The sequence below is a fragment of the Crocuta crocuta genome, unplaced genomic scaffold (assembly GCF_008692635.1).
Source record: "Crocuta crocuta isolate KB4526 unplaced genomic scaffold, BGI_CrCroc_1.0 scaffold38, whole genome shotgun sequence".
In the NCBI taxonomy this organism is placed as follows: domain Eukaryota; kingdom Metazoa; phylum Chordata; class Mammalia; order Carnivora; family Hyaenidae; genus Crocuta; species Crocuta crocuta.
In genome coordinates this window covers 3,768,568-3,787,410 of record NW_027532605.1, presented here as the reverse complement: position 1 = coordinate 3,787,410, position 18,843 = coordinate 3,768,568, and the positions used below count along the sequence as shown (strand labels likewise).

Genomic DNA, 18,843 nt, shown 5'->3' with positions numbered 1-18,843 from the left:
TCTGGGCTATTTTTCTTTATTCACATATTTTTTTTTTATTCACATATTTTTAATGAGAATTTTAAAATTAGTTTACCTAGTTTCAGAAAATCGTCTATATTTTTATTATAATTGTTCCTTGGTAATTTATAAATGTAACATATTGCTTTGTGATATTGAATCTTCCTATCAAAGAACATAGTATGTCTTTACATTTGTTCAAATTAACTTTTACATCCTTTGTGAGTACTAGAACATTCCTCCTTTAGGTTCTGCATATTTCTTAGTAAGTCTTGATTATTTTGGATTTTATTGTTATTGAAATGGGATTTAGTTGTCTATTTTTTAAAATATAGTTTATTGTCAAGTTGGTTTCCATATAACACCCAGTGCTCATCCCAACAAATGCCCTCCTCCATGCCTATCACCCATTTTCCCCTCTCCCCCATCCCCCATCAACCCTCAGTTTGTTCTCAGTATTTAAGAGTCACTTGTGGTTTGTCTCCCTCTGTCTCCTTAACTAATTTTCCCCTTCCCTTCCCCTATGGTTTTCTGTTATGTTTCTTCTGTTCCACATATGAGCGAAAATATATGGTGTCTGTCTTTCTCTGCCTGACTTATTTCACTTAGCATAATACCCTTGAGTTTCATCCCCTTGTCTATTATTTTTAAGTCAAATGCGTATACATTTATATTAATTTTGTATGTTACTCAATTTCTCTTTATTAATAAATTTATATTCTGCTTGATGCCAGCAAAGTAGGTCTGAGGACCATCCAAGAGGGTCACACAGGATGGAAATCAAATGTCAGCCAGCAGGACATGAAAGCAGAGTTTACTGAAGATATAGAGAGAGTAGATACTAGCCAGAGTGAGTGTCTGAGAGATTCAGAAAGGAAAGGAGGGAGGGATCTGGATTTTTTTCTTTTTGAGGATGGAGTTCTTATGTATTGTACATGTATAGGCATCCAGGAACCAGTTAGAACGAAGACAAGAGCCCAGGTGCCATTCCTTGGAGCCAGGGGAGTCTTGGCATTGAGATGTCTAGCATTGGTAGTCTGGAATGTGCATTTGATAGCTGCCTCCAGTCATTCTCACGGGTCCTTCTTTAGATGTTATTTATCCTAGAGAACCATTAACTCCTTGTCCCTTACAAGAAGGATATATGCTCTTTACAAGACATGTGTAAAGTGGGGTGGAGGTGCAGGTCCCAGCAAGAATAGAAGCAGGAAAAAGGAGCAATAAGCATATTTTTATGGAGTCCTTCATTTTCCTTGTCTCACTGTTACCTTGCTGAGTTCTTTGTCATCATTTTCATTTGCTATCTCTTGGATTTTCCAGGTGTACAATTATACTATCTACAAATAAATGGTTTTTATTTTTCCAACTGTTATTCCTTTAATTATCTGTGATATTAGAGTTACTGGGCAATCAATTAGACAATATGAAGCTGTAGTGGGGATTGTAGACATCTTTGTCTATTTCCTGACTTTATGAGGAATATCTCCAGTGTTTCTCCATTAGGAAATGTGCTAGCCTTAGGGCTGATATAAAATCTGTATGAGCACATAAAGGACTCTTATTTTGAGTTCTTTTTAAAAAATCTAGAGTAGATTTGATTTTTATCAAATGTCTTTCCAACAGCTATGTACATGAACACAATTTTTCTCTGTGGATATTTTAATATGTTAAAATACATTTATATATTTTGTACTATTGAGCCATTCTTGTGCAAGTGGTGGTGGAGGAAACCCATTTGATTATGATTCATTATTCTTTTAATATAGTTTGTTAATATTTTATTATCTTTTTCAATTGATATTCAACAGTAAAATTGGTCATCTTTTTTGCAATTCATCAGGTTTTAGTATCAATGTTATAATTTAAAAATAATCTGGAAGTTTTCATTTTTCTAATATCTGGGAAGTTTATTTTATTTTATTATTTTTTTATTGTTTTATTTATTTCTGAGAGAGAAACAGCATGAGCAGGGGAGGGTCAGAGAGAGAGGGAGATACCGAATCTGAAGCAGGCTCCAGGCTCTGAGCTAGTCATCAGCACAGAGCCCGTCATGGGGCTCGAACCCAGGAGCTGTGTGATCATGACCTGAGCCGAAGTCAGACGCTTAACCTACTGAGCCACCCAGGCACCCTGTGGGACAGTTTAAATAGCATTAGAATTACCTATCTCTAAAAATTCCTTTGTGAGATAAGACAGTGATACTTTTTTGGGACGAAATACATATTTGCAACATAAAAAAGCAACAAATAGTTTGCAACCACTTTTTAAGGATTTTCCTCAATTCTAACACACAATTTTAGTATTGGTGTTTAACCTTAGTATTCTTAACTATACTCACACTACTACAGTGTAACTTATCTATTTCAATAAAAATTGAGCTCTGTAGAATTTCCAAATCTTCTGGGGTTTAGGTGATTACATTTTCCTGAAAAATTCTCCATCTTATCCAGGTTTATTTATTTTCTAGAGTTGTACAAAGTAACTTTTTTAATCCCCTTTGTTTCTGTGGTTATTTCCACCTTTTCATATATTTTCTTCTTCTTCTTCTTTTTTTTTTTTTTACCATTTGATCTATTTGTACTGGAAAGTAAATTAAAGTGTTCTAATTTTAGTGTGTTTGTGTTTCTCTTTGTATATTCTATAGCTTTTACTTCATGAGAGTTATTGCTAAGTTATTTGGTACATAGATATTCATATCATATCTTCCTTGTTAATTTTTCCCTTTAGCATTGAAGTCTTTTAAAATTGCTTTTTGGTTTGAATTATATATTCATTGATACCAAAACCATGGTACATACTTTTTTTGTTCATATTTTCTCATCCTTTTAAAAAAGTGTTTTTATTTGTTTATTTTGGGGAGGGCAGAGAGAGAGGGAGAGAGAGAATCCCAAGCAGGCTCCATGCTATCAGCGCAGAGCTGCACGTGGTGTTCGATCTCATGAATTGTGAGATCATGACCTGAGCCAAAATCAAGAGCTGGATCCTTAACCAACTGAACCATCAGGCACCCCTCAAACTTTTGTTTTTATCTTTACTGAATTGCATTGCCTTAGGAAGATCTTTTGTTTAGGGCTGAGTTTTGCTTTACAATTGCAGTAGGATTTGCATCATGCACACAAACTCCCAAAGCCACATTTTCTTATGTTCCACTGGCCAAAGCATGTTATACAGTTGAGTCTGGATTTAAAGGGTAGGGAAATAAACTCCACTCTCAGGAGAAGTTGTAAAATACTGTGGTCATTTGAGCAGAGATTGAGTCCACTCCAGGCAACAAGATAGATCACCCATGTGGGAGCTAATGAGGAATGGAAAAGAAATATATACCTGCAGGCATGTCTCCCACCTGAGACCCTTTTGCCAAGGCTTATTTAAGGATCCATACAAGTATGAGAAGAGAAAGCCAGCATTTGAACATGTTCTCCCCACAGTACATTGATAGACACTCAGCACTAGTCACAGGAGCAGGGACAGACAACACTGCAATTTGCCCCAGTCCAGGAAAGAGACATTTTTTTTTCTCTTCCCTCTCCAAATACAGAAGAGCTAAAAAGAGGATGAGGAGGTATCTGGGAGCCAGACCTTTCTCAGTCCTTCTCGTTCTAAACTGATAGAATCATAGTTTGGAACCTAATTTAAGGAAGGATGGGAGAAAAACTAAACAATCTGAATTATGTATTTCTGATAACTGGGAATGACTGAATGGCTGTAGAATCAGGCCCAGATCATTGAAGGAGCCCCTCCACAACAGAAAAGAGGAATTAACAGAGCACAGAGAAGAGATTGGGGAAAAGAAACAAGAAGCAGAGATGGAAGATGAAAGAGAGAAGGTGGCATAACTAATAAAGCAAGATCCTCAAGGAAATGGAAAGGGTTGCCTGGCGTTAATATAGCCTGTACTTGAATAGGAGGAAACAAATTTAACCCTCCAAGAATGGAGGAAAAGCTGTTAAGAATGAGTATGAATATAGGTGATTATGCATACAGGGGTCTGAAAAGCCAATAACCTCAATTTTCTTAATGAAGTAGGAAGTGAGGATGTCTGATGAGAATGAGGACAGCTTGAACACTGAGGAAGATTTATAATGTTTATTAAAATACTGAGGTCAGTATTGACCTAAGGTAGATAAGCAAAAGTAAATTATCTTTTTTCTCTGCTGGCAACAGTCATAAAAGAGAAAAAAAAACCAATGGACCATTTGAAAAAAAAAAAGTTATATAAAGACATCAAACAGTATGTCTTTAGATAGAAAGACATAATACTTAAAAAAAAAATGAATTCTCCCCAAATTAAGGACATGTAATACAATTTAAATTTAAATTTGACTAATATTTGGGAGGAATTGGCTAAAGTGATCTTAAAGGTTATATGAGATAATCCATGTAAATAAGACTCGTGTGAAATGATTTGCCTTACAAGATTAAAGCGTACCATAGCCTCCCTATATTGGCTTTGGTTTGGGCCTAGAAAGAGACAAGTTAGAGGACAGAATAGAGAACTCTCAGAAATAGATTCCAGTACATGTGGATATTTGATATATAACAAAAATGGTATTTAGTTAAAAGAGATAAGGTGGGTTATTTTTAAAATGGTGCTGACCTAACAGTCTATTCATCTGGAAAAGAGTATTTCAAGAAGTTCCAGATTGATTAAAGAAAAGAAGGAAGAAATAATAGGTTTCATATGCAAGAAATATTCCTCAAGTTGTTGATTAACCGAGACAGGACTTAGAAGCTATGAAAGAATATACACACATATTTTAACATTTTAATCCATTTACAAAGGATTAAACATCAAAAGGAAGTGAATGTTGTGCTTCAACATAAACTTAACTTTAAAAAAAGAAACAATGGGGGTGCCTTGGTAGGTCAGTTGGTTGAGCATCTGACTCTTGTTGGTTCAGGTCATGATCCCAGGACTGTGGGATGCAGCCACAAGAGCCTCACGTTGGGCTCCATGCTGAGTGTGAAGCCTTCTTAATATTTTCTATCTCCCTCTACTCCTCTTCCCCTCTTGCGCACTCTCTCTTTAAAATTAATTAATTAATTAATTAATTAAAAAAGAAAGACAGAAAAAGCAAACCAGTTTTAAAAATAATAATAATAAAATTAAAAAGAAAATAAAATTATTAGGAAAATGATCTGAAATACATGGTAGAGATCTAAGTTGTATAAAAAGTACTTACAAATGGATAAAAACATAAATAGCCAAAAAGAAAAAAATGAGCAAATGAGATTTGGAGAAAGCAAATCCAAGAGGCCAATAAACATGAACTCCTGGTCAACTTTGCTAGGAGTTAGGGAAATGCAAATAAAATCACAACGATATATCACTGTGATGACGATATATCATCTAATGGCTATGCCAGTAGCAAAAGTGAAAAGTGGAAGTTCCTCTTGCTGAAGAGATTCGGGGAAAGGGTACTCTCTTGTATGCAGAAATGGTAACTGTTTCAGCATTTTGAAAAGAAATAGGAATTAGCCATTGAAATTAACCATATATTTACCTCTGGCACTCTTAGGAATCTGTCCCATGGAAATAAAATCACTGCTGGATGAGCTCTACATACAATTATGTGTGTTGTAGCACTGTTTGTAATAGTCAAAGTCTGAAAGTAAATGCCCCTCAGTAGGTGCGTGACTAAGTAATGATAGCCCCCCTATATCATGTCATACTATGAACCCATTAAAAGAAGTAAATAAGGTTCTTAAGAAGCATGTGCCCTGAGCTAGGAACTCATTTGATCCTCACAACAATTTATGAGGTAAATGGTGGTAATTTTACAGGTGAGAAAACTAAAACATAATTTTTAAGTTACCCAAGGCCTCACACAACTGTATTGAAAATTACAATATTTTTTCCTTATGCTCATTGACTTGGAGAAACTTTCATAATACTGTAGAGTACAAAACTATTAATATAGAGAAGTATATATAATAAGATCTTATTATTATAAAAACAAATGACCGCCTAAGTTTTGTACACATATACACGTGTGCACACACACCACACAGCATGCTATATGTCTAGGATATGTTTGTATACCAGAAGCATAAGAACAGCTACACATGAGGTTGTTAACATTATTTCTTATGGAAGAGGCAAATTTACTGTTCTTAGTAAAAAAAATATGTAGGCTATAATCCCATAGAGCTATTTATGACTTTATGAGAATAAGAGTGGATTCTACATGATTTTTATGTTTCCCTTGATTTTTTATTTTTTAATTGTATATTTTTTTAAATTAGAATGCTTGATCGAGGGAAGAGAAATATATATCCACTGAGGGGAAATCTAACTTAATGGGGATATAATAATAATACATCTATAAAGCCAGCTCAAGATTATTTCCTCCCATCTCTAGAAGTTAAAAAGCTAATGTTAACAAGAGAACTATAGTGATAATATACAAGACTTAATGTGTAAGACTCTAAATAACAGGTCATGAAAGAACAGTTTTTTAGCAGAAGTTAAATTTACTCTGCATTTTAGAATGTAAACAAACCCTTCAAACAAGAAGTTTCATTTTAAAAATTGGGTGCCATACTATTTTTTACACTAATTAATTTGAAGCAACTTAAACTGTGTTTCACTTATTGAACAGAAACTATTAATTGTTTTTATAATTCTATATAAATATTTATATGTTTTAGATATGTTTTATTATACACAAACTATAATCACATTACTTTTGACAGTATTGATAAAATTATAAATTCCTGAGGTGATCCACAGTCTTATATTATCACTAAGAAGTGTATCTTTTTTATTCTATACCACATGGATAAAATCACCTCCAGCATTAAACAGATACCAGGTAGAAAGGGTGGACGTAGGCCCTGAGGTTCCCACTGAACAGGGGAAAGTGACATAACAGGCTGACATAAAAGGCCGATGAAGCATAGCAGAGAGTATGACCACAAGGCAGAGGCCTTACAAAGAAGGGAAATGTTCATGTTGGGAGACAGGAGTGGGCCGGAGAATTTTATTCATTTTGTAGGAGAAGGGTTATCCTCGGGAGGTCAAGGTTTCCCATAGGGCCTGGAGGAGAGGCTTCTAGGACAAGATGCAGGTATAGTAGCTTGGGAAAATGGGCTGCAGTGCAAGGGGCTGAGGTAAAGCATAATGGTGAGATTTCACCAAAGCTGAGAAACAAAGGTGTAAGGGAACTAAAGGAGGGAGGTGGTCTGAGCTGTGCTGAAGCACTTGGCTTCCTCCCTGCACATGGTAGGCCTCCATCCAATTTGGTACAAATTATGTTGGTGCTGTAACTGTCTAAGGGTCCCACATGGTCTGACATGTCATGGGACTTGTGTATGAGGGCCTGTAACAGAAGTGGAACTGAAGGGCAAGGCTTCCTAGGGAATCACGCAAGCTCTAGATGAGTCTGATGTGCTGAGCTGTGGTATTCTCATTTCTATACAAATCCCTATTAGCAATTGCATTTTTGTGAGTGTAAAATATTCACTCTTTCTTCAATATCTGGAGGTCTTTATTCTTTTCATCAAATTCAGGACGTGCCCTATTCTGATTGGGGAAGCAGAGCTGCTGGAGTTGCGCAGTTCTGTCATATTTGGCTGAGAGTGGGACTTATTTCTTTGAGGACCCTTTGTTTTGTGAAGGGTTGTGTTCCAAGTTCTTTCCCTGAGGCCCTAGGCTGATGACTGCTTTGTAGCCACATTCCTCTAGCCAACATGAAGTAAAGTAATAGAGCTTGCCAATAACATTCAATTATCTCAGATTGAGAGATCACTTTCAGAAAAAAAGCTGAATTCAGTGACTCACAAAACCAGACTCTTGGCATATATGGAAGGAGAAAATGTCAAGGAAGTAAGTGAACAAAAATGCAAAAAGGTTCAAGTTGTAGCAATCCATTCTGAAAAGCCATTGTTGGCCTTTCTGAACTTCTATTCTTTAACTTCTGAAACCGCTGCCTTTATCTGAAAACATTAAGCTGCTATGAACTAGAATTTGCCAATGCCAAACTGAAAATCATTTATGAGTTTCGAATTTCATTGCAAATAAAACTTTATTAAACACTTTCTTTTCACGTTCCAATTTAGATTTGAGACTTGACACATTTCTTTAGATCCAGGGAGCTACATTAGCAGCTCATTTTGGGGTTTTGTTTGTTCATTTTTGAAGATAATTATGAACTTTTTAAGGACACTCATAGAATATTTGATCTTTTCATGGATCTGGTTGTGATGCGACTTTCAGTCTCAGGGTACTTTGATCTTTTTTGGTTTCTGTTTCTTAAATTAAGTTGCTTTGCAAATACCTACATACCCCAAGGCCTCAGAGTAAGTTAACCTAATGGTCTTTTATGAACTGCCTTTAGAAATTGTTCCACTATCACCATGCTCTATTTCTATCCAACTTTTTCCACTTGCCTTGATGGCACTTGTTCTAGAAGAAGGGGTTTTTTTTTAAGCCAGTGCCATAGGTATATAAGTCCATGTTACTAATGGAGGATTCCCCACCTCAAAATGCCAAACTTAAAGTATTGGCTTCTTGGTCTTTTCTTTACAATTCCTTTGAAAATTGCATGGCTTATGCTGAAAGAACATACTTTGAAATTTGTTTTCTCCAGTGATGTTTACAAAATATGATTAAATAAAACTTGTATGTTGACTTATGGAATGGGAAACAAATTAGAATTTTAGGACATACCTCTTTCTCATTTAATACAAGTATGACTAGACTTTTGTGTTTGACCTATACTGACTAGGCAAAGTGACAATAAGGCAAATGTTTTATGTAATTTTTAGCTCTCTTTCTTCATTTGGGGTTTTTAAAATGAGTTTTTTAAACATTTGGGGTTTTGAAAAATTAAAGAAATTGATAACCACAAAAGGTTTAGCATGAGGGATATCTGATTCCACAATAGATAAGGTGTATAAATTCCATGAATAACTTTTAATTCTTAATAAACAGTAAAATCTTCCAATGATGCCACACATCTGTTTGCAGTTATGTAAAAATCTAGTCATACTTGCTTCAAATCAGAAAGAAATGTATTATATTCCAGATTGTTTCCCTAAATGGAACCATGGTTTCATTTAGTTAAATTCTGTAAATTTATAGTCAATAGTTATAGAAAAAGTCAATACTATTTAATGTTATGTGAAGTCAAAGTAATATGATTCAACTATATATGTATAAGAACCACTACATAAAATATGAGTATATAATTACTGTAAAATATATAAAATATTGAAAGAAGATATATTTTAAAATACAGTAAGAAGTTTTATCTTTGAATGACATACTGATTTTTTATTATGTTTAATCTTTTATTTTTTTAATGTTTGTTTATTTTTGAGAAAGAGAGAGTGGGGAAGGGGCAGAAAGAGAAGGAGACAGAGGGCCTGTGCTCAAACTCACAAACCATGAGATCATGATCTGAGCCGAAGTCAGATGCTTAACTGACTGAGCCACCCAGGCATACCACCCCCCTTTTTTAAGTAAGCTCTACAACCAGTGTGGGGCTTGAACTCACAACCCTGAGGTCAAGCATCCCATGCTCTATGTATGGAGCCAAGCAGGCACATCTATTCAATCTTAAAAGAACTAATGGTTAGACTTACTTTAGCTCTGGCCAATTACTGTTAGTCTTCAATGAAACCTAATAAAATACTCATATATGAGGAATGCAAAATGTAACTTGATAGTTGGTTTTGATTTATAGATAAGCAAATAGTTTTCTAAGACATCTAAAAAATTTTTGAAGCTTCCCAATTATTTAGGGACAAAACCAGGTCTTTAATTCAAATCTCTTGAGTACTAGATTTGTAATTAAATTAAACATCTTCTCAAAAATATACATGGTAAAAAAAAAAAAGTGAATGCAAATATGAGAGGGAAAACTAATCAATTGTCCATGGTTTCCTGAGTTCCCAACCTATCTTCTGTTTTTATAAGGATAATTTTCTGATGCTGTTTTTTATAGTTGGGGGTAATTCTAAAATAGGCTGCATATCCTGCTTTTCTCATTCTGGCTTAAGTTGTAGAGGGAACAGCTACATACCCAGAGTCGTCTGTCAGTCTTCTCAGCTGTGCAGGACTGAGCCAGCTGTACAGAAGAAACTCAATTTTAGCGGCTCTTGAAAAGAAGCTTCCAGGGTGGCTTAATTAGTTCAGTCTCTGACTTTGGCTCAGGTCATGATTTCACAGTTCATGGGTTCGAGCCCCCCATCAGGCTCTGTGCTGACAGCTCAGAGCCTGGAGCCTGCTTCAGATTCTGTGTCTCCCTCTCTTTCTGACCCTCCCCTGCTCACACTGTGTGTGTGTCTCTCTCTCTCAGAAATAAATAAAAACATTTTTTTTAAGTTTAAAAAAAAAGAAGCTTCCACTAATTTCAGTACTAGTCCCAGTGCTTGAAGGAAGACTTTACACAAAGAAATCCTTGCCTCCAGAAATGATCAGTAACACTTCCTATTAACTTGTCATCGTACTTGCCTGCCTTTATCGGCCCCATGTGGATGGCCCAATATGATTGAACCGAGAATGCAGTTTGTACCAGTCTTTAAAAGGCATTTCTTTACGATAGCCAAGGGACATACCTACTAATCTAACGGTCATCCCATCTAAAATTATACTAGATTTATTTTTCATAACACATCTGGGCTTCCCAGGCCTGTAATCTAAACACGTAGCAAGTGTTCTGCAGGCATAATCATTCATTTTTTTACTTTTGTCATGTCCTTTTAATAGAGAGATCTGTTAGACTCACTGTAAGTCAGAATATTAGTTTTTTGGCTTTTTTTTTTTTTAACCTATCATCAGCCCTTGACTCCTGGGGCAGGAATCCGTTATGAGATAAAATGTAACAGTTCAGTACAAACAATCCCCATACGGCTTTACAGATGGTTATGCACAGCAGAGCTGAGCAGTGGAAGTATTATCTTGCTGCATAAGAAAATATTTGCCAGTACATTGGAATAGGAATGGGTTCTGGATTTACTCTTGGATAAACAGGTTACTTTGTGTTGTTGTTGTTGTTGTTGTTCAGCTACCAAAAAGAAAAGACCTATAATCAGATGATATGAGTTTATTATTCAGAACCAGGTAACCTTAGAAGACTATTAGTTCTACTGTCTAATCACAGCCAGAAAGAAAGAAGATGGTATCAGTTCAACTATTCCAAACCAAGGACTTTATTTTTGGTAGACATCTTACCTGGTTTGTGATTGACAGCCCTATTCATCAAGTTTCCTCAAACTCATTGCTGCCTAGGATGCTCCCTTCTGGTGCAGAAGACTTGAGATTTAAATCTAAAGAATATCTGTGGATCAAGATGCCTAAATGAACACACATGTTTACCTCCCAAATCCCCACCTTCACCTTTTCTACACCTGTTACCTGGTGGGTTGGAAATTAACTAGGATACATTGTGGGAAACAAAGACATTATTTTCCTTGAAATTCTGAATAAATTTTATTCTAATATAGTAACTTCTAAAAATTTTGATTATGCATGTGTTGGTTTTATGATCACTTTCTGTTTAAGCAGAATATTACTCTCCTCAACCACTCTAGGCAATGAAGTAGCTGGGACAAAAATGAAGTGAATATCTTGGGAAGGAAATAAGCCCTAAATGTGGAAGTTTACATGGAAGAGAAACTTGTCATTATAACTCTATGAAAAGAAGCTTCAGAAGAGACCAAAGAATTGCTAATAGAGCTACAGAGGCAACATCTGAGAGAAACAAGTTCTACTACAATCTCTACTACTACATTTATGACTACTGAGGTAAGGCTGTAAGGCTTTATGCCTTTTGTTTTCTTCATCAGTAAAACTGGAAGAATAATATCCCCATGTTCACTTACCAGGAAAATAACCAAGCTGACTATCCGAGAACCTTGCTTAAGATTTATCAATAATAAACGAAGAGCAAACTTCAGTTCTGATAGACATATCAGAGGATTCCTTTGGAGTTTCCTTAAGATGCTGGGAACATGGGAGCATTTATAGGAGGCATTTTAAAGAAGATATTTCTGGCAATGGATACTGCCCATCAGAGTTGATGGATTAGGAGGAATGCTGCCTGGAGCAGCAGCCAGGTTTTGTAGGCCATTGTGCAGACAACTGAAACTTTGGACTCAAGCATGGATTCAAATTCAAGTTCTACCACATATTAGCAGTTACCTTATCTTTTCCATTTCCTCATATTTAAACAGAAATTATACGTACTAAAAAGTATGATTGTGAGGATTAAATGAGATAGCATGTGGAAGGCCATTATGACTCCCAGTACATAGTGGGTGTTCAGTAAGCAGTAATTATCATTGTTACCTCTAAATTATAGTAGTTCCCTATTCCCTCAAGCAACGTCATCAGTTACGTGAAATATCACAAGCCATAAAATATTACCGTGTGGACAGGCTGTCGGTTATATTGAATCAGCTAGAATTCTTCCTTGTATACCAATTTATATATGTGGTAGTAGACTTGCTTGCCTTCAGGAAAAATCCTTAAAAGATGATAAACTGCTTCCTTGGCCAACAAACACAGCAGGGCTCTCTCTGCCCTTGTATGGGGCACACAGAGCAAGACACCAAGACAATGCCTCAGCGCTGGAATGGATGCAGTCCACAGGGCAGCTCACATGTCTTCATATTGTAAAACAACTCCCAAGTTACAGAGTCTTGGCTTTGGAGGAATATCCTTACAGGACATAAAATTTTGCTATTCTTTTTAAAAATCCTGATGCTAGTGTTCCAGATAGATTCTCTAGCTTCTGGTTTAGAGGGAAGCCCACAAACCGTTCTGTCCTGTTGTAAACTTTAACTAATAGAATGCCGTTTCCTAACTAAATCCAGATCTGCCTCCCATGATTTTTTCCTGGTGGTTCTGCTACTTCCCACCAGAACAATGTGGATTAATTCCCTGACTGCTGTGAATACCCCCTCAGATACCTATTCTAATACTCTTAAATTCTTGAATAAACATCTTAATGTCTAATAATTTCTACATTAAAGCTAAATATTTGCTAACTATACTTTGAAAATGGGAACGATAAAATTTTTTTATCCAGAATTTTTATCTAGAATCTCCAGATTTCCAGGAGGGCAGCTGAAATAGTTTGATCAAACTGGAACATTGTTTTTCAACAACCACGGTATTCAGACAATGGATAATGAGTCATAATGAAAGGCACATTTGCCCTAAGTAAAAAAACATATAATGCAATATGATGTCTGAAATAATAAATTTTGGAGCAATAATTGTAGTCTTTACCTAGTTTCAAATGTCTTATACCCACATTGTAATCAAACGAAGTTGGCCCCATCTCAGTGCCAGAAATGGTTGTCCAAATAAACACAGTTAAAGATGTAAAGAAGCTCAAACTCATGGATCTAAATAGTAATGTTTTTCTCTGTTTAAAATGAGATAAAATCATAGTAAGCACCACAGCAGGCTAAGAATGTTCAATTCAGCAAACATTTAATGCCTTCCATATGCCAGGCACCAGAAATAAACACATAGAATACATAAAGTACACAGCTCCTGTCCTCAAGATGTTTACAATACAGGGAGAGGGCAAACAGGTCACCATTAAAGACAACAAAATAATTTAAAATAATAAGATGCTAATTTATTTCCAGACATTTCTACCTCTTGGGAGGAGTATTAAGTCTACTTATACAAGAGAAATAAAGCACTGATGGTGATTTAAAGTAAAGGCTCCAAAATATATTTAACTTAGTGTAAAGATCTTCAGACAGATCTTATATAGGTACAAGGAGGCTTATTGACTGACAAATATACATTAATAAACTTAAAGACTGTTAACCTTAAAAATAAAACTGTCAGTTATTTTAATCAGCAAAAATGGATTTACTCAGGAATGGCAGACAATTGGAATCAAGCACAAGCAAGCTACAGCAAAATCATAGGCAAGTCCAGAGAACCAAACAAAAGGACTGCAACTTATATAGAAGAAAGAGGGGAGTTGGGAAACTGTTATAAACAAAAAGTCCAAGAAAAGTGGGAGTTCCAAGCATAGTGGCTTGTCATTGCTGAGTAGTGACAGTCTTTCATTGGCTTGGCCACTGCAGGTGGAGGAGAAAAGCCTTTTTTCCTCCTGCTGCTAAGATGGTATAGTACTCAAGGTCTCTCCCTATGGAGTCTGCAATTGACAGCAGTAGTAAGGAATGAGAGCTCCCCCTGCTGGCCTCCCATCTCCATTGTAAATGAAGTTTCCTTTTATTCACAATACCAAAACTGAGAATGTAGAAGAACTTTAAGGAAAAATGTAATAGTGAGAAGAAGAAACAGGCCTATGGCACAGTTGACAATTTGTCTAGTTGTTAATGAACAGAATTGGATTATATAATACCTGGTTGGGAAATACTGTTCCACGATACTCTATCCAAAGCTCTGCTCTAGTTAAACTCTTATTTGGAACTTTTCCCCAATTTGCATTGGCAGACATTTAATTGTATCTGGAGAACAAAAATGGGTCTAGTGAAGCCTGACAAACATGATTAAAAGAAATCCTGTGAGAAAAAGTTAAACACTTTTTCCTCAGGAAAAGAGAAGTTCTGAGGGGTGATTGGATGCTTGTCTTTCATACGAGAAAGATAATGTAAATCACTTTCCATTTCAGTGACATGATGAATAAGACTAGGATAACCTAAAATACAGCTCTGAGAATTTACTTTGGGCATAAGAACTTTTAAAAATACTCTGATATATATTAAAATATCAAAACAGGAAACCCTGTAGGTTTATATTGACACTTGTTTGGCTGGTCAGGTAATCTGATAATTCACTCTTTGATTTCACAACAGTGTGACTAAGGTTTATAACAAGATTTTGAAGTCTGCGATGGCATGGGAAAAAATAGGAGTATTACGTGAGGTGCAGAAAAGGTTTCAGGAGTGAAGGATGACACCATTTTCATACCTACAGCTAGTTTTTCATCAAGAAATGTGTTTATGTGTCTTGGGCTACAAAAAGTTAAAGAATCAATGTGTCATTTCTGCTGCTGAATTTTTTTTATAGCTTTGCATCCTCAAACCCTAGTCTAGGGCATGACATGAAGATATCTCTGTCGCCTACTCAGAGGAGGTATCTGGGTCTCTCACCAAATCTAAAATATCTTTGCATGTTTATGATAAATTTTGAAGAGACCACTTTAGCCTAAACATAAATAAACAGTTCATAAAACCTGAATCAGTGAAAAGTATATGTGGGAAATAGCCTTGTTTCCAGTAACCACTAAGAAGTTTTTTTTTTTCCTGGACTAGTAAACTATTAATGACAGATGAGGGGATACAATTTTAATGTGTCTATGCATAAAATAAAAGCATTATTTTTTTTATCTTAACATAGTTTTATTATTATGAAAATCAAAATGTCAAAATGAGTTTTCTCATAGGTCTTATTTGTGTGCTAGTCTATCAGAGTTTATACCCCATAATGGTCATTTTTTTCTGCCTCCTCATTTTTTATTCTTTATAAATCATTTCTGTGACTTTCATAACTGTCTAATGGACATGCATGCTCTAGTCTCTATAAGAACATTCATGTACTATTCCATCTACTTTTCCTGTCCTCATCACTTCATTATCAGAAAGCAAATGAAGACATTTGATCTTTGGTGTTCTAGTAAGGACCGCAGTGGCAGGTGAGTCCTGGTGTCCAGATCCCTCCTGACGGGGTCACATCATTTCACTAGTAGAGAGAAGATTCCTTCTGCCTCGCTGGCACACCCTCCCTTGCTTCTCCCAGAGATGTAAGCTCTGACTGGTCAACCTGAAGCAGGAATGGAAGTTGGAGGTGCTCAGTGTTTAGGTGGAGAAACCAATGGAGGGAGTCAGCTCTCTACCTCTCTCTAACCTGTCTAGAGTGGAAGTGTTTTAGGGGGTTGGGGTGGGAAATGGGATTTCTTCACAAGGGTAAGTTACTATCTGGCATACAGTGCCCAATCCAGCTTAATACCTCTTTGCTGTGAACAGCATGCGTTCTGGGGTCAGATTGCTGTGTTCAGATTCTAGTATTTTATCATTATTGTTTTTATTATGCTTCCTTCCATGCCCTTCAAAAAGAAAACCCAGGCCCTGGGTTATACATGTTAGAGCCCAGGCTCCCTCACCCTAACCGCATTCAAGTTAGGCTGTCTTTGGGGTCCTTTGTTTCCTCTCTCACTTTGTTCTCCAGTTTTTAATTGTTGTATTCAGCACACTTTCAAAATCTTACAGTTGGCATCTGTCACCACCAGTTTGAGGAGCTCCAGCTTCTGGTCTCAACCATCTTGTTCAAGCCCGAATAGGAGGATGACAGGCTAACAGAGACACTGGGCTCTGACTCCTAGCTCCAGGCTGGGGTGACTTTGAGGAAAAGCCAGCCTTTCTGAGCCCCGGCAGTGGGGGGTGCCACATTCCTCCACGCCGTCTTACCTCTGGCTCTTAGAAGGGCACCGTCTTGACCAAAGCATGGCCTGCAGCCCTGAGGAGAGGCCAAGGCCCCGCTTACCTTTTGACATCCTAAGGCTGGAGGCAGGTTGCTTCTCAAAAGCACTTGGAAAAGCAGCTCCTCCTACGGCCACAGAGAGTGCAGGGCCTGCAGCCTTCCTAGGCCTGAGTGGATCAAGTCCTGCTGGCAGTAGGGGTCAGCCAGCAGCGGCCTGGGAGCCAAAGGAAAGCCCTGCCTGTCCGCGGCCTGGCCCACCAGCACCATCTTAGACTTGGGGCTCTGGGTATGAAGCCAGTCCGGGAGGCAGAGCAGAGAGGGTGGAAGGGCTGCTTCCGGGTTTTTCTGCGTCTGGGCCAGACCCAGGATGATGGAGGGAGAACCTGGCTTGGCTCTGGCCAGAGCAACAGCCTGTGTGACAGGTGCCACCCACAGAGAGCAGGGAGGCCTAGCACAAAGCTTCCCCTTCCTATTCCATTCTTGACACCAAAAGGGCAGAGGACAATGAACACTTGATAAAGATGATCGCCTGCATCTTTTTCTTTTTTAAGTTTATTTTTATTTATTTTGACAGAGAACAAGCAGGGGAGGGGCAGAGAGAGAGGAAGACAGAATCCCAAGTGGGCTCTGTGCTGTCAGTGCAGAGCCTGGGCAGTACAGAGCCTGATATGGGGCTTGAAATCACGAATCTGAGATCGTGAACATGCCAAAGTCAAGAGTTCTTCGCCACCCAGGTGCCCCAGATCCACTGTATCTTTGAACTGAGTGACAGAAAGGGATGTGTGCCTACGGAAGTGATTTCTCTTCCAGGCAAGGCCAGAGACTCTTTCCTCCTACACTTCTGCTCGGGTAACTGGGAAGTAAAACACAAATTTCTAAGTTTCTCTTTTCTTGCCTTGAGCACATCAAGGGCTGACACTGATCTCTCAGTGTGGAAGCCAGATGTCTCATGGATTATTCCAGCACTAGGCTGGTAAAGACTTAATGCTGGGAGAGAAAGAGGGCAAACAATGAAATAGGTTAAGTGAAGAATTAGGCCTAAAGGTAGAGCCCTGCATTTGATTATAATTATGTAGCATGATATGTCTGAAATATGTCAAACTAAATATTTGCTTATATTAGTATAATCAATTTGTATACATTAAAAATTGATACATATCAGACAAATCAACATAAGTGTATTACGTTCTGTGTCAGAATGTACCCACTCCAATTCCATCAATCAAGTTATCATGAAGAAAAATGACATTTCTGGGCTACTGTATTTGTATATAAAGTTGCCTTAGTTATTTTAGCACGGTAATAAGACTGCTCAGTGCCTTAAAATCAGAAAGATTCTGAGCTAGATTTTGTATAATGTATGCTGGCAACTCCTCAGCACTCTAAGTATATTCTTTACTATGTTATATCTTTAGAGACCTCAGTCTCACTTGAGGCTACAAATCGTGAGCTTTGTAGGCTCAGGTGTTTCTTTTTCACAGTCAGTGTCCTTGTCCGTAAAGTGAAGGAGCCAGGTGAAGCTGCCCTGAAGTCTCTCCAAGCATGGATTTTGCATGGCCACTCCGCTGTAGAACACAACTAAAATAATGGTTCTTCTGTATTCCTCTTGGGGCTTTTACTGCTGCTAGGAGTCATGCGGCGCAGATGCAGGCACCACGTGGAACGCACAGGGAAACAGAACGGAATAATGGTCGTGTGTTGAGAGAGTGACTTCAATAGTTTAACGATTGAGAAAATGGTGTTTGGTTAGAGGTGTTCTGTTTTTGAGAAACAAACTTGGAAAATATTCTGTGGAGTATTTGGGGATGGAGAAGTACAAAATGGGTGTGTACTTTTAAATGATTAAGTGCTCCAAGCACTTTTGCTCTGCATACTCACAGTGCAAGCTAGTTAGGTGGGCAGAGTCCCTGGCCTGGCCCTGCCAAGTGTGGGGTTTGAGGTCAAAGTGGGTTTGGCTGCTGCGCCTGTATCTGAGGTCCAGGTCGCTTAGCTGGGAAGTCTGCGGTGAGGCTGCGGCGAGCTCACCTGCTTAGTGTGGCGGGCCGGGCACCTCCTCCNCAGCTCCGCCCGCCGTGCAGCGGTCTGAGACCAGTCCCTCCTTTTACCTGGGCAGAGCCCAGAACAGCTAGCAGCTCAGGTGGCTCAGATGAGCGGCAAGGGGGCCAGCAAGGGAAGTGAGTTGCCTGCTTCTGTTTCGCTGGGAATTTGGGGATCTAAATCCTGCTGGGGAAGCGGCAGCACTCCGGTGATGGGAGTGAGGGCGGTGGTGCCCCGCCCCTGCCTTATACCCGGCGCCAGCCGACGTGACGGTGGCGGTCCTCCCAGCCCTGTACTTGAGTGCGACCCGCAGAGGGCGCGTCCTGGAGCCGAGCACCCTAGGGCTGCCACCTGCGGGGCCCGGCTGGCCTGGCTCGGGGCTCGAA

At 38.1% G+C, this 18,843-nt stretch overlaps 1 protein-coding gene across 6 annotated transcripts in view; it reads left to right on the top strand.

Annotated features, from left to right (window-relative positions):
- Positions 1-18,843, top strand: part of AKAP19 (A-kinase anchoring protein 19) — a 63,464-nt gene that overhangs the window by 16,461 nt on the left and 28,160 nt on the right. For 3 of the 6 annotated variants that reach the window (XM_077780247.1, XM_077780249.1, XM_077780248.1), the window contains exon 2: positions 11,539-11,752. The exons of the other annotated variants lie outside the window; for them this stretch is intronic. The gene's annotated coding sequence lies outside the window, so the exon portion shown is untranslated. The remainder of the gene's footprint in view (positions 1-11,538; positions 11,753-18,843) is intronic. 6 annotated transcript variants of the gene reach the window in all.